Below are 13,191 nucleotides of genomic sequence, written 5' to 3' on the forward strand. Positions count from 1 at the left end.
GTTTAAGGGTATTGGATTACTAGCAATCGAATAGTCGTTTCCCTGTTGTGGGCGATCATAGCCTCGCAGTTAGCGTTCCCAGCTACCACGCAAATGGTACGGGGTTCGAATCTTTGCATATATGTATATATGTATATTATCATGTACTCTCCTAACATCTTGTTTAAATTTAAAATCTTATATTATTTTGTCCTCCATACTACGCACCACTGCCTCTCTGCTACGTTGGAACCAGATGGTTCTGCGTTCATTCAAGTCCTTGTTGCTTCGTCTCACTTTGACTGAGACAAGCCGGGCTTCATACCCCCTCCTTATATATCAGTGCCGACGCCTTCCACGGCAGTCTCAACCCAGACGGCATCTTGAGGTGTAGTGGCTCTTCCCCGAGGTGTGGTGGTGTGGTAGGGGAGCGTAACGATTTTTTTTATGTAAGTTAAGCTGCCTTTGTGGTTAAATGCACTTATGGTTTTATTAACATAGTTTTATGTTGTGTGCTGGGAAATTGCTTTTCGTTTGATTTTTTGGTTAATTAGTTATTATATTTGCTGTTACTTCTATGTTTAATTAATAATACTGATCATTATCAACCTGGGCTCATTCTACACCTGTAATTTTTCACTATCATATATGACGGGTCTTCTCCTCGCAATATAACCTAGACAACAGTGCTCTATATCGACCATCACCTTCATTACTGTGAGAGCTAGATTCGTTATAATATATATGTATATGAACGCGCACTTTTCATAGAACACATAATGCCTTCTAACGGCAAGGACTCGAACCCCGACCTTTTGCGGTTAGCTTTCCGAGTTCTCACGCAAAAGGTCTGGGTTCGAGTCCTTACTGCTGGAGGGCATTATACGATATATTTGTATATGTATATATGCGGAGTGCTGTCACAAATGCATACTTATAGAAAAAAAGAAAATTCAAATATCGTGGAGTCAGTTACGAGATGATGAAAGTTCAGTAGTATAAACTAGTTAAGACTGACTGGCTGAGAACAGATGATAAAACTAATTCCACTCCCGACCATTGATTCAGATTGCTGCCCTTTTGACTCATTCTCATTAAAAATAGACTTATCATACGTACGAACAGTCTTCCTGTAAACTGAAAAAAAAAAAACTCTGACTAGAAGAGAATTAAATGAAAATGATTCATTATTTTTAACATGTAAATACCCTTAATTTCCTTCATAACATAGCTAACGCTTTGCTCGTCACAGGATTATTTTTTTTCCCAGAACAGGCCTGTGCTCCAGGCTATGGTGTCTCGTTTGCATCCGGGGAAAAATATGATGTATGTCTGTTCCAGATGGGGAAAAAAAAAGCAATTATTTTAACACAGACCTTATACATAGTGCAGTGTACAGTGTTTCTTCCTGGGAAAAGGAAGACCTGTCCTCGGTGGTTGCGAAGGGCTATTCAGAATCTGGGAGAAAAAAAGGGATAGAGTATCTACGTCACAAAAGCCAGTATGCCTAGTGCTTGTGTTATCATGAACAAGAGTTATTACAGGTCGGAATTCCTTGAACTACCGAGTGATCATTGTACATAACAGTGAACTCCGCTACAACCCCAGCTTATCAGGGTTAAGATAGAGTTTTAGCAGATATGGGAAGGGTCATATGACCCCATCTAACGGTTCATGAGTGAACCTCCAGCACGTCCTTGTATGCACGTACCACAAGAGTGTTTCACTCATTAGGAGTAAAATTGAACGACTTATGATTAGTCATGTTCTGCGATACAGTTGACGCGAGACCGTCGTAACACCCTGGGGGTTCTCGTTCCGTCTTGATTTACGACAGGCTCGCGTCGTCTCAACTCCCGTGCATGGTTCACAGACGCAGGACAATTATCGGTTTACAACACTCCGGTGGTACGAGCTGTCTCAGGGAAGGGAGCCCTCACCAACGACAGTAACCAATTATTCTTTAGCACATTTGTTTCGGTGTTTGTGTGTGTGTTTCTGTTTGTGCGCATATTCGTGTCTGTATGTGAGTGGATGTATGGACGACTGTGCCTCAGTGTGTCCATGCATTCATTCACATCAGTATTTAATGAAGCTGCCACATCATTCACCAGTGAGAGTCCAAATGACGAACTTACGAGGCCAGTACCGTGGCGAACATAACAAACTGTGGTAATCAGTAGATTATTCATCTGTGGTGTTACACAAAAATACACGTAAACATATCACGTAAACCAATGAATAATTCATGCACACTCATTATTCTATCATATCCTTCGTGAAAGTAATGTTCAATAAATTACGTTAACATAACAACATACAGCCACAAATTTAACGGTCATATAGATCTCAAATGAATGAAAATATATGCTACGATACCGGGATGAATTGTGAGGACGTCTTTCTTAAACACACGCACACACACACACGTATTTCAAACCCAACGTTTTCAAGTCCTTGTGTAAAATGGTTTAACGTCACACGGTGAGACTGATTTTTTTCTGTTTTATTTCACCTGTTTCTCTTCTTCTTTACACCAGAAAGGTTCTGTATGTACTTGGAAGTTTAGCTGCCAGCTTTAGAATTATTCACCTGGTCCCTTTGCTTTGCGGGTGTTGCCAGAATTGAAATCGGGATCTTGAAGTAATAGTTGGCTGTTGCCATCGATAAGGTTGGTCTTCTCCTACATTGTACACGTATTTCACTACTTTATCAACGACCACTGAGCCGCGGTGAAGCGTCGAGAGATCATGGATTTACCGCTGTGAGTGCTGAAACGCACGCACACACACACACACATCCACCTACCCAAGACTAATCCTTCTTCTCCCTCGGCGGTAGACGTGCCTATTGAAGTGGTCAGTAGAGGTGCCCCCAGCCACTTAAGCGTGAGCCTTTGTTGCCAATGATAACACAGAATTGCTATCGAGCTGGAGGTGGATGCATCGTACAAGGAACACACGGGTCAGGACGGTTTGGAGATTTCACCTTCGTGGCCAGTTGGAGGAAATTCCGCGTCAGGAACCCTTCCTGCAGTAAACTATATTGCATTCTGGGTGCCCGGGTAGGTGATGCAACTGATGCGGCAGAGGGCGTCTGTGGTGGTGCCATCAATGTTGTTTTATTCACTCTCCAGAAAGGGACAAGCGAGATATAAAAGGAGAGTTTGTGCGAACTCCTGAAGGAACTATCGCAAGCCAATTTGTCTACATTAACGTTAAATTGGTATCTTAATTTCAGTCGTATTTCCTACTATTGACACTAAAAATACCCTTCAATATTTTGCCACATTTTAGAGTGTTCAGTCTTAGTAATTGAGTAGAGAACCCTAGCTTGCGAGAGGGAGGGAAGTTCGTAAAATATGTAGGAAAGCAGTATTGCCCAAGCGTTTACGAGGAACGCCATGAATGATTAAGCAGTTATTCTCTTTTGCCAGGTTCTTCAGTGACTCGCTTCGGGTATATTCGTCAAAAGAAGCAGCTTCGTCCGCTCTGTAAGTATTCGTACAACACTTTATAGTTGTTTGTTAGAAGAATAATCTTTATGAAAATGAGTAAGGTAGACGAAACCCAGTTAGGATCTAGTGGTCTGTTGATGTCTCAAATCTATCATATGACTATGTTTATGTGTGTTTGTATTTGTGATTACTATTCAAGTCTTACGGAGAGAGAGTTTTACAACTGTGTTGCCCCAACACTTAACCTTGTATATATATCTACCATGATCTTAAACTCCTGTGTATATATGCATATATACACACCCCAGTCTAAGCTAGGTACCCATTTATCAACCAGGCTCGGGGGCATGATGAATTCTGAACTGAGTCAACGTTGTTCAAGTACCGCACCCTGGATTCGAACCTCTGTGGGCCTCTCTCTGTGCTGGCCTGTGGTGATTCATGGTCAATAATGCTAACCACTACGCCTTAGGAGCCCTTATTTTTTTTTTGTGTGTGTGTATGTGTGTTTGCGTGTGTACAGGTGTAGTTGCAGTTGTGAAATAACCATTATTATTCTACCCTCGGCACACGTCCTCCGCCTAATCTTCAAATCCATTGGTTGCATTGCAGTAATATTGGGTTGACATACATTATGTACTTTAATGACCAACATTAAGTGATGTAAACTTGCATACTTGTTGAACTGTAGTAATGCTGTGTTGATATGAATTATGTGATCATTAATTGTTGAATATTTTCACTTTGGTTGTGTTACAGCAATATAAAGTTGACAGCCACATAGCTATGTGGAAACTTAAGATATTTGCTTGCTTAGCTGTGCACGTCTTCATAGAGTGTATATGACGTCCACACATTGAAGTATAGGACAGTTCTTGCATCTATGCAAAGGCGATTATGGTAACGAACGTCGATCGGGCGATCGCTCCTCTGACCCCTCAAGGAAATTTAGGGAGTGTCTGTGGTCAGCTGGTTGGAGAGGGTGAGGGGTGTCACGGCTCCAACTTTTAATGGGCAGTGGCCCGTTGTTTACACTGACACGACTATAAATCCAACATAGGCCTCTCGAGTGAGTTACCGGCTCACTATGTCACAGATAAGGACATCTAATCTGTGTTTATGTTTCTCAATCAAGTTAATTCTAGGTAGACTCTCTTGGTGTGAAGATGGTAGGTCAGTCAGGCGTAATCGAAGCGTCGAGGTTGGTGGGGTCGAGGGGGAAAGATCGAGTTCAGGTTGACGTGTAAGCGGCCCGAGAGCAATACTGACATTCCTCCTACTCCAACGAAGTGTGCTGAGTGTACGTTTTCCTCTTTGTGTTTTTGTGCTGATGGTGATATTAGTAATAATCAAAGGCTTATTTGATGAACTAGAGCCACAGTATGAAAAAAAAAGTAACTTACACAGTATGAATGTTGGCGGTATAGAAAGGAAGAGCAGAAGGTAGATTATCGTACAACAACACAAGAGTTGCTGTCTTCTTGTCATTAATGTGGCTTTCTGTAGCGTTGCTCTTCTCGTTACTATCTGTTCGAGCTTGGATGGGCTCGACAAGGTGGTGACGCAGAGTGATGGACGAGGTGTTTCCGTTGACAGAATGTCAGGTTAGCCAGACAGTACAGTAGCATCTTTGACTTTGTCGGGTTAAGTCGAACTGATGGTAAAAGAGAGTTGGGGAAGACTTTGAGTGACCAGGTGACCAGATGGTCTGAGGCAAAAGTGGCGAGTTCAGGTAGAGGGAAAGTTGTGTGGCTGTTCTCGAGTTCAGGCGCAGGTAGGACAAGCATCTTTGAGCCTCCGAAGAATGCAGAGGCCGATGACAGATGGACTTGATGATTGATCTGTTCCTTCCAGCTCACTTTGTCTTCCGGAGTGACGCGGAGACTCTCCGTGGAATGGCGTGGGGCTGAGGCCTAGTGAGACACGAAGGAAAGTTCAGTGACGAGGGTTGGGTATCGGGGAATGACGATGTACATAACGTGGATCTTGGTTAGGCTGACGGTGATGTGTTCTTCAGCGATCGAGCTCTGTAGGTCCCCTAAGGGACGGTTTGGAAATGTATGCACGCGGATGCGTTCTGAAGGTGTGAGTACTATACTGTGGTCCCATGTGTGTGTGTGTCCAGGTCTCGTCTTTTACTTTTTACGTGTGGTGATAAGAGAAGGAGGAGGAAGAGAGAGAGAGAGAGAGACGTGGGCAGACAGGATGGAGTGGGTGCAGGTAGGGGGTGGAAGGCGCGAATGTATGAAAATCCCTGCGGTGCGACGTGATCATGGAGGAGCGTGAGGGACCTGCAACGGCGACAATCACGCTGATTGACACCAAGCAATTCTCCTTGATGGAGGGTGGCTGCAGGCTCTGCCGCGCTCACCCATGATATATATATATATATATATATATATATATATATATATAATAGATTTACAGAAATTTTTGTTACCCATACGTTTGATTTCTATGAGCTTATGGCGTTTCCAGCTAAAGCTGAAAACGATAGGCAAAGTATATAGGCCTCTTGTGTACAGTGTTAGCAAAGCCACCGCGATCCAAGCCACTGAGAAATCGTATATAAGGATCTTGTGGCACAGGTTAAAACCTACCCACATTCTACCTCCATCAGTTCCTCGTACCTTAAGCCATTTTTTGTTGACACAAACGAGATTGTTTGATCCGGTATCATGTGTGTTTCAACTCTTATCGCTACATCCTACTTTTTCATCAGTAATTTTTAAAAGCTTTCCTGAGTGACTGAATTTGTCGAGATTAAAGAGAGCCTCAGGTGATGATCATGATTTAGTTCAAACAACGTTTATGAAACAACAGCAATACGTGTGATGATATCTTTCCCTTCCGTGGAGATCGATGTCGCGACTCTGTCTGTGGTCTTGGAGAACGACTCTTTAACTAAGTCTTCAGATCGAGGAACCGAAGAACTTCACTGAAGTTACAAGGGTAACTTGTGTTATACGAAGTCTCCTTTACTGCAAAGGAAGGGTAACACTACTAAGGTGTTACATGAAACTGGACTCGGTTTCGGTTGCGACTGTGACTGCATAGCGAAGGTGATGACCATTCCAGACTGCAGATCGAAGTCACCCAAGCGACTAGGAGTGGACACCATTCCTCTTCAGAATTCTAGAGTCATCAACCTCAGTGTCATTAAATACCTTTGGGTATTTTTCGGTATTCCACAAACCGCTACAGTCCTCCTTGGTCAGAAGCTACCTTAAAAAAGCAGCTAAAATGAAGACTTGAAGTATTTAACGCGATACACAAAGATGTCACGGATGCGCATAGGATCAAAAACTACATCATTGAAATAGATTTCATCTGATTCAATGTCTTGTATCACCCAATACAACAGAGGAGAGGTTGCTGTATATATTTCTCCATGTCCAGGCAGTGTGCAGCGGTGTGTCCCCCAACTTTTGCAGTTATGAATTACGCGAGCTTTTCAGCGATCGCTTTTACATTTCGTCCCACGCTAACTTTTGAGGCGGGCTTCCCCTGGTGGCGCAACGTACGTGCATTCCAAACGCGCGCGTGAGGGAAAACACGTGAAATCCTCTGGAGTTTGTTATGTGTGCAAGTATGAATGCTCACGTATACTTACTGATACACAACTGAGTAGATGAGTAGATAAACGCATAAACACACACACACACACAAAATATATATATATATATATATATATATATATATATATATATATATATAGCAGACGAAGAAAGGCTATAACCAGCTGTTTATCCTATAGCAATATTGTAGACCGAGGTATGCCTAGGTAATGACATTTGAGAAGTTAGTGATTAAAACCGATCGGCAGAAAACATTCTGTCGTTTTAAACTGTAGAATCAAATTCTTTATTTTTCATTTTATTTTACTAGGGAAAGGTAAATAAGCGATATTGCTAGGGGGTTGGGCGAGAGCAGGTTAATCCTCATTTGAATTGGTTACTGAACCATGAAATTACTGAAATTCTTTTTTTAACTTGATATTTAGTCCCATATAAACAAAATAACATAACTCGGCTAGCGATACCAACTTTCATTAAATAAATGTATATTTTCGGTTGTAATTTAATGTGGGGATTGTATAAGATTTTAAAGACTTGTCGAGGAAGTGACAGCAATTATCGATGAAGAAATATTTTTTTTTTCTTTTGTCTTGTATGACTATCATACAGCGAGCGTGATAATCAATTGCCACAGAGGAATTACGCTAGCAAGAAATTAGAAAGGTAGAAGATCCAGAATTTACACTTTATATAAAAGTTTCCGAAATATGTTCGAAAATACTTCGTAATTGTATGGCATAGTGAGGTATAGTGAGGAGGGGCCGTTTTTTATAATCGTGTATCCTTAATTTGTCCCGTTTTCTGAGAAGTTTAGAGAAACTTAACCGATATTGTGTGTTGAATATCTCCGAAGTGTATGAACGACTATAGACCAGCGAGTGTGTCATAACACCAGACATTGTAAATTCAACCAGAATCTCCAAAAATATCACACAGGAACAACAGAACGCTGAGAAAAAAAAGGAAGATCTAATCCTATGGTTGAAGACCGGATGTTGGTAAAGAACGAAGTGAAAGAATTCATATGTTCCGTGTCAGATAATTTAGTCATAAGCCATGATTTGCGATGCTGATTTAAGACCTAGGTGTCAATAAGAAAAGAAAAAACGCTAAGAAAGAAAATGCCAGGCCACGCCAGGCGGAGACTTTAATGAAATTTAAACGCCAACCAAACCAACCTCTTCCCCAGGGGTTGACCTCATGTGGCATGAGCAGGAGGAACCTTTTTTTTAATCATTCTGTCCTGAAAATATCTCCTTATCTTCTGTCCTCGGTTCATTTAACGTTTTGAAAAAGATGATGACATCCTCTTCATTTATCATTTCATTGAATGTTTAAAGATGATTATTCATTTACCAATTTAACGTTTTAAAGAAATTATTATTCATTATCTTTAGTTATCAATTCATTTAATGTTTTAAGAAATATGTTATTCATTATCAGCAGATATCAATTCATTCAACGTTTAAAAGAGATAATTATTTAACCATACGATATAACAAGGGAGGAAAGTATGGAGTTTAAAACCACTGTTTTCAACAGACATCACTTCTATCTGTTAAGATGTCAGCGATGTAGTGCCTTTGAAGATGCTTAACCCTCTGTGTCCTGTTTAATCTATGTATTTTCTCCACTTTACGTTGGGGGTTTAAACCACGGACGAAAGTTCACATCGAGGCCGGGCCTTCAGTGGAATATGGAGTGGTTAATGAAAGGGAAAAAAGAAGAGACATGGAAAAAGTATTTACGAATTTTGGAGGAAGGGGAAAAAAACTATTTTAGAATGTGCCAGGTCCTAGTTATTGGGAAAGACACGAGAGAGGAGATAGTTCTGTATCTATGAGGTGTGGGGAAGGACACAGTTATCACAGCGGCCCACCCTTGAGTTTCCAAAGGCCACACAGGAATCATGTGACGCTGCAGCTTGCCGAGTATCGCATAGTCTAATTAGGGGTTACACAAGCAGCCAGCTCTCGGGAGCAAAAACTGAAGTAATGCCTAGAAAAGAGGTAAAAATGTACCAGCATTGAGGCATCGGGCAATTAGGTCAGCACTTAAAGTTAACCTTTGGGAGTTTATATATAAGTCGGAGAGCTTTTAACTCACCTCTGTCAAATAATTATATATATATATATATATATATATATATATATATATATATATATATATATGCTTTACATAAGCAGAGACAAATAATCTGACCTCATTGATACGAAATGAAACGCCCATTACCTGGAGACTGTGAAGCCCCTGATTTCACACATGGACCCACAAGAAAGAAGGAAAAAAAATATCCCATTTTCCCAGGCGGGGTATTGACGGTGTCCTCTCCTCCGCTGTGGAAATCAGATCACAGCATCAATTGTGGGAGCATTCACGGCAGGCCGACACCCGCACACATGACTCGGCTCCCCTAATACATCAGGTGATAGGATCGCACTGCAGAGAGGGGGATAAAACAAAAAAGAATCGGAAATCCCGGGATAACTAGTGAACGCCACTTGTTCTGCGGGATGTCTGGTGAACATCGCTTGTTCTCTGATGGGGAGAAGGTGGCGCATGTCACTTGTTCTTCAGAATTTCTGAAAGAACATCAAGCAATTTCCCCGAATTCGAAGCCTCATTTCGTCACTTTCTCTCTTTTCCCACGAGGATTGTCTCAAAAACGTACGCTTGACATTGGAGATGTGAGTGCGTCAACGTACATACGCACGGCTACACAGACAGATAGACAGACACGTCCGCAAGCAAAAGGTGCTGGGCTGGGGTAGGGGGTGCTGTCTTTTGGCGGCCTTCTCGCCGTAATGACAAGCACAAACGCAGCTCTGAATCCGGCCAACTCGTGAGAATTCTTAGGCTGCTTCTTCGCTCGCCTTGTTTGCCAGTATGACGCCTTATGAGCCAGCATGCTGCCTTTTTTTGCCAGCCCGACGTCTTGTTTACCAGGACGACGCTTTTTTTTTTTGCCAGGATGACGCTGTGGTTAAAGAACGTTCTATTCCTCCATGTCAATCTGTGTCATTTGCATTGTTCTATTATCACACTGAGTCTTTGTATTTTCTTTATTTTTATACTTTTCGTTTGTCATTGAACCTCGTTGTTCTTTCTCAAGTTATCTTGGTGTAACCAGTTAATACAAATTTAGATAAGGTTGATTTTTTTTTGTATTTGGTTAGTACTCACTGTATGCCAAACCTCTTTTTCATTCAAGACTCCTAAGTGTATTTCCATAGCACGTTCTTCACAACTGTTGTTCCCATCATATCACTAACACACTACCCAAATCTACGTCCTCATCATTACCCATCTTCGGGACCGGTGAATCATCACAGAAACAACACTAAAAACGCACGTCTTTCCAATCAGACAGTCCACATGTGCTAATATACACGTCAAATATCCTTATAGACATATGGAGACTTTATCTCCCATGTAACACGCTTGACACATGCCACCACCTCCGTCCCTGTGTCATACTGAAATTGTAATGCCTTCCACTGATGTGGGGAAACCTTGATACCAACATTGCCTTGCCGTCTATCATGTGGTATTCTTATGGCGTTTCGTGTATCTCCTCTAGACCTGTCTATCTACACATCATCATTCCTATATCTCGTTTTGTCTATTGTCATCAATGCCTTTTGTAATGTCGTCACCCTCATCACTAATTTCTACTTACGCTAGATTCATCTTTAGCCCAGCAACTATCTTCACGTCAGGGTATTTAGGTGAAAAGTATATACGTTGTTCTCCAGTTCTTTCTCGCCATTTCTTTCAATCGTGGGAGGGAGGGGCGTGTACAGCGCGCCATTTTCGCGAGACGCCGGCATCATCAGGGAATAATGCGATGGCCATTACGTTCGATCGTCTTCAGTTACCCGGCTTCATGGATCAGTTGCCCATTTATATAATTGGATGAACTGGTGTGACGCTCCTTCCGTGGAGGAGGAGGAGGAGGAGGAGAGCGTGCGCTGTGGGATTCGGACCTGCGATTCATGAGTTTGAGAGTCGATCGCTCTCAACCGCTCGACTATCGAATCCCAGATGATGTATGAGAGGCAGCCTTGAGCCCGCGGGCCGTGGCGATCTTTGAAGAAAACGGGATTGATAATAATTGATACTTTGGTGGAAAAAGGGGGAGAACTATGCTAGAATTGTACACCATCTTGTGTCATTTTCGATCGAGACTCTTCGTAAGTTTAAAGGGTTTAGATATTCCCTCTATATCTGTTTGTCCCCAGAAGTGAACTCAGGGTCTTCATCATTTACAGAACGGCACTGATTTCACCCCTGACACCGGCTGTCAGTCAGATCTGAAATGATAAATGCATCGTGAGGTATCACCTATTGTCATAATTACTCTTCCTGTTCAATCACATTAATTTACTGCTCGAAACGGACGATCTCGTCTTGACAACTGTCTCAGAACTTTAGTCGCCTCTAACTAGCTACCAGTACAGGACACTTTAACGCTTAGTAAACGTTTATATTTTGGTGTTTCGATGAACAAAGAGACAGTATAAAGACTTGCTTTTGAAAGTCGGTAATTTTCAAACTGAAAGAAAACTGTCTAGGATACTTTAAGCATCACTTGTTACACAGCGGTAGGATTTCCCTCGAAAATTATTTGTGTTGGAAGACACGCAATCATGAAGCCCGAGTGACGGGCAACTCAAATAAGATTGGATATTGAAGGTGGAGCTGTCGTCTTGTGGGGTGTTGATAGGTGGAGCTGTCGTCTTGTGGGGTATTGATAGGTGGAGCTGTCGGCTTGTGGAGTGTTGACAAGTGGAGCTGTCTGTTTGTAGGGTGCTGACAGGTGGAGCTGTCGTCTTGTGCGGTGTTGACAGGTGGAGCTGTCGTCTTGTGGGGTATTGACAAGTGGAACTGTCGTCTGCTGTAGGGTTGACAAGAAATATAATTACACATGTAGATAGACTGATTAATTAACTGATTGTTGAATGATTAGTATTCTAGATTGTTAGAATTGGAGAAAAGTTCTTGGTGAACAATATCGTTCCAGATGGGAAACAACATTACGAAGTCTGTCAGTGCTTGTAGGTCTGTGGTTGTTTATCAAGGCGTGAGTTCGCCAGTGTACCCAAGTTTCTGGTTCAGTGGAAAGTAATCGAATATAAACATTAGATTTAAAGATGAAGGGAGAAAGTGTTTCATGAAGGAAAAGTTACTGAAAAGTAACAGAAAATTGAATAGGACAAAGATACTCTTATATATATATATATATATATATATATATATATATATATATATATATATATATATATATATATATATATAGTAGAAATTCAAAACAAATTAGAAAAAACATCCCAGTGTATAATACCTTTGTCTTTACTACAGAATTATAGCGGTGAACTTTGAATAATTCTGTTCTATGGTATATTAAAACAGCTTGAGTTTGTGGCTCATACACACACACACACACACACACAGGATATTGGTCTTAATCCTACCGCTTTATTGTTGAGGAATTACCACAGGATTTCATCGATCCTCGGCCTTAGTATTTATTCCCACCCTCATCCCACCCTCCCTCTTCATGTGTTTCCAGAACCCTACCTCAGTAGTAAAAAATGCCGTAATAAACTTTATCATCAAGATTGGGCGTAATATCAGCCTCTCCTTGAAGAATCAAGCCAATAAAGAGAACCACAACTTCAAGAGTTGGAGTTATACGGTAAATCCCTTGGCGTGCACTTCGTCTTTACTAACACACACACACACACTTGCCCCTCAGGACAAATACGGGGAGATAAACCTCCACACCGCCATGTGGACCAGTGGGTGTAATATACCATGGCAGTAAGCTCCGCCCCCGCTCAAACTCTGTAGAATGTCAGGTTCCATTCACTCCCACCATCAACACCCAGCGGATCCCATCGTCAACCTTGTGGCAAGCCGGCATTCCTCCCTTTTCACATACTTTCCAACACGGCCAACCCTCACGTGAATACTAATGGCCGTATGTATATATCTGCTCCTCTCGTCATACACCTGGCAACGTGAATACAAGCGCCACATCTCTGGCAGCAACACGTCTGGCAGCGTATCTCCTCAACCGTCCTACATGTACTAGGGAGACATGACGATCCATCTTACAACTGTCAGCTGGCCTCAAGCTCATCATATCACCTTATGGTACAATGTCTTGCCCTT

At 41.9% G+C, this 13,191-nt stretch overlaps 1 protein-coding gene across 3 annotated transcripts in view; it reads left to right on the forward strand.

Annotated features, from left to right (window-relative positions):
- The first annotated feature begins 341 nt into the window (after nt 1-341).
- LOC139754137 (A disintegrin and metalloproteinase with thrombospondin motifs 5-like) overlaps nt 342-13,191 on the forward strand; it is a 461,304-nt gene continuing 448,454 nt past the window's right edge. For 2 of the 3 annotated variants that reach the window (XM_071671263.1, XM_071671262.1), the window contains exons 1-2: nt 342-428; nt 3,416-3,472. The gene's annotated coding sequence lies outside the window, so the exon portion shown is untranslated. The remainder of the gene's footprint in view (nt 429-3,415; nt 3,473-13,191) is intronic. The other variant, XM_071671265.1, reaches the window with a different exon arrangement.

The sequence above is a fragment of the Panulirus ornatus genome, chromosome 16 (assembly GCF_036320965.1).
Source record: "Panulirus ornatus isolate Po-2019 chromosome 16, ASM3632096v1, whole genome shotgun sequence".
Lineage (NCBI taxonomy): Eukaryota > Metazoa > Arthropoda > Malacostraca > Decapoda > Palinuridae > Panulirus > Panulirus ornatus.